The sequence below is a fragment of the Schistocerca gregaria genome, chromosome 4, assembly GCF_023897955.1.
Source record: "Schistocerca gregaria isolate iqSchGreg1 chromosome 4, iqSchGreg1.2, whole genome shotgun sequence".
Taxonomy (NCBI): Eukaryota; Metazoa; Arthropoda; class Insecta; order Orthoptera; family Acrididae; genus Schistocerca; species Schistocerca gregaria.
In genome coordinates, this window is record NC_064923.1 from 459,997,201 (window position 1) to 460,000,780 (window position 3,580).

The window sequence follows — 3,580 nt, forward strand, 5'->3', positions numbered from 1 at the left end:
ACTACATTGTGTGAAGTTGTAAGCTGGCTACTTCACTCCCCTGTATTACAAGTTACCAATGTAACAGCGCTGGTTGTAAGAGATCATTTTGGATTCCAATACGAATCTTCCAATATGATTTAGGTCGTCCAAATATCTTGGTCCTCTTGAATGACATGTATAGTGTTAGAGTTGAAACCTGATCCCTTGTCGGTTGCCGCAGAGTCGTTCGATTAAGGCGTCAATAAAACCGACCGCCCCCAAGAGTTGTAAATCCAGCCATCTGCACGATCTGGCCGTGCTGTAGGATGCGAAAGTTCTTGAGGGACTTCTGCTCTAGTTCTTAGAGTGCTACATCTAGGTGTCGTCTAGTTGCAAACATCGCTCAGCATAGAAGCAGAGGTGGGAGTTCGGATACACTCCTTCCTTTATATTTTAAAACTGCATTTCGGCTGTCGCTAATGGTATCAATCTGATGGAACCTCAAAGATAATTCTTTCCACTTTTTAACCCACCAGTGATAGAAAAACTTCCAGAAATAATTCCGTTAAGCAGCTCGTGGCTGCGTCAAGAAGAGTACAGTTTGTAATAAAGAGTTTCTCCGTCCTACAGCGGCTACCGGCTACCAGACGCCAGTCGTCTCACTTCAGGTGCCATCCTATCAGGTCAACACGGCTCGGCGTACTGTTTACAGAAGCGGAAAGAAGCATTATCTAGTGTGCACCATCATACGTTTTTTCGCCCTTACACTACAGGGCACTGGAGATAACGGGACTAGTTTACATGGAGACATTTTCTTAAGATCTCCTTTTCGATTTTTGAATTAGTTGTTTGTAGCTGTCACAGAACAGGTAAAAATCTCTCCTCCAACGTGACTGAAACCGGGAGCCAAAACAGCTTTCATTTTACTGGCCAACTATTACCTCAGAGCTAGCGAAGAATTGAGGCATTCGCTCCTTGCTTATTACCCCAGTGGTGGCTAGGACAGATAAATCGCAACAAAATGTGAAATGACCTTCCTGAAATTAAAATTAAAAGCTGATATCGTTGCGTCACATCTTAAGTGGAAACCATTCAAATTATTCAGTGGAAATGACAAGAAGATATCAAGTGAATGTAGTAGGATAATTCTGTTCCATCCATTAAATAAGTCAATGATCACAGAGATGCAAAACATTTTCTCATTGCTGTATATTACCAGTAGCAGATTACATTTTCAGGCTGATGTGGTCATGGAGTGACCTCAGAAGGAAGCGCATCTGGCATTTTAAAGCTTCAGCCGCTGAGGGTAGGAAAACCGTAAGTATGTGCCAAGGGATTTTAGGTTTAGGGCCTAGAGTATAGTTCCTAATAATACTCCGATACAATGACTGCAGACGAGACATCATAAATCAATTGCTGTCTCAATTATTTTTGTTGTTCTTTCTTATGCATTATGAAGATGAAAAGCCCATTTGCCAGACGTAATTAATTTTTTTGACTAACGCAAGTAGTAAATTGTGTACACATAATCAGTAGGGAACACATCTTATTTATAATTATAGACTTAGTAAATATTTTTGTTGCTACCTATTTCACTGGTACTACCCCCAAAAGACAGGCACACAAATGAAGAGGCAGCAATACAGCATGGATTACAAAATGAGAACATTCGCAGGGAGACTTCCTAAGCTAAGACTAAAGAAATTCCAAATCAAGAAAGACTACTGTGCATGAAACTATATGCAAGGGCCAAAAAAGAGGGCTGAAAAAGCGGTTGAAAACGAAACCAATGGCGAATGTATACAGTGCAAGTTCGATTCCAGCTTCTGATAACATGAAACGAGGAGCAGCTGTCATCTGAATGTGGAACAAGTTACACAAAACGCTGACAGTAACGTCTAGAATAAGTCATCCTTAAACAACACTATCATTCAATCTATAAAAACTGAATGAATGTCAAATATAATCCACTTGTTATGACTACATCATAATTGTTGATGCTGCGTTGGAAAAAAAAGGGGCCAGTTTGAAGGGCATTTCAACTTCCACATACTTAACTTAGTTCATTTGGGAAACTGCGGAAGTCCGTCGTCCGTCTGAAAACTCTAGTGATAGACAGTCTCACGGACCGACAGTGTCTATGGAACTTCTCACCACGAAGACTAAAAACAACCAAGGCTCAATCACTGACTCCTGTTTGGACACTAACGGATGCCAGATTCTTCCAACGTGCTTTGTTCGCAGAAAACCTGTTTTCCAGACATCGTCCTTGGCCATCATGCCAATTCCACTAATCAGCCAAAACATGAAGCGTTCTTCATGAAGAAAACTAACAATTGATTTATTAACAGATTCTCCTTATAAGAATGAATTAGAGGATGCTGGCACAAGATAAGGTAAAGAGAAAGAGAGTACAAAGGGGTCAAAAAAAGTTAAGACAGAGAAGTCATCGAGAAAATAAAAAGTAAAGATCTAGCTATAATCTAAAAACCAAAAGAGAGGAGTTCATAAGGATTTAAGAAAAGTGACAGAGAACAGATGATGGAGTAGAATGAATCGAGGGAGAGGGAGCCGATTGTCTCTCCTGTGGGGACTCCATTTCTGATGAGAGCTGAGGCGCATGCCAGGAGGACCGTCCGTAAGGGGGACAACCTAGACAAATGCCGAAGGCCCGGACTTTTGGGGGTCCCGTGGAAAAAATTGTGTCTTTATCTGTATTTTTGTTCTTCATTCAATTGCGATTTTTGTTTTTTGAGTATTGTAATCTTCGCCGAATTGCATGTGCTCGGCAATCGTACACGCACGTACAGTCAATGTTACTAGCCGTGCTTTTGTTAGTTTATAAATTTAAAAGAACAAAAAATAAATCGACGTAACGAAAACGTTTTATAGCTTGTCCAACTTTACTTGGTGCAATGCTCCCTAGTACCACTTGGCACCCGTCGACAGACTTTCTAAGTTTTCATAATGCTTACCACTATGCCCGTAAAGGAGGTATGATTTCAATTTGTTTTTGAAACTGTTACTGCGGTCTGTCAGGAATTTCATTTCATCTGGTAATTTAACAAAAAGTTTTATAGCAGCATATTTTCCCCTTTCTGTTCCAAAGACAGGTTAAGTAAAGGATAGTGTAGGTCTTTCTTTATTCTGGTATTGTAATCACGAATGTGGGTTGAGAAAATATTTCATTACTGAATAAATGTACTGTGAAGCAGTTGTAAGAATTCCTAACCTTTTAAACAGATGTCTACAAGATGTGCAACTGTGAACCCTACACATTATTCTAACTACTTTCTTTTGAGCAGTGAATATGTATTTGATGAATTTTAACTGAATGAAAAAGAAATGAAAAAACAATGACTGAAACGAGACTCGAAATAGCGATTAAAAGTCTCGTGCACCTTATGTATTCTACACTTCATGGAAATGCTTGTACAACATGCATCTTTGTTTAATAATTTTATTCCATATGGAACCGAAACCAGGACCCCCATGAAGCGAGCTAGCACTCTCCACAGTACAATAGTACTTGTCGAAGTTTATGTACCTTATTTTCGTACATTCAACGCGTTCGGGAAACTTAAAAATCGATTTTCTCGAGAACTTTTAAGAGTTGCAT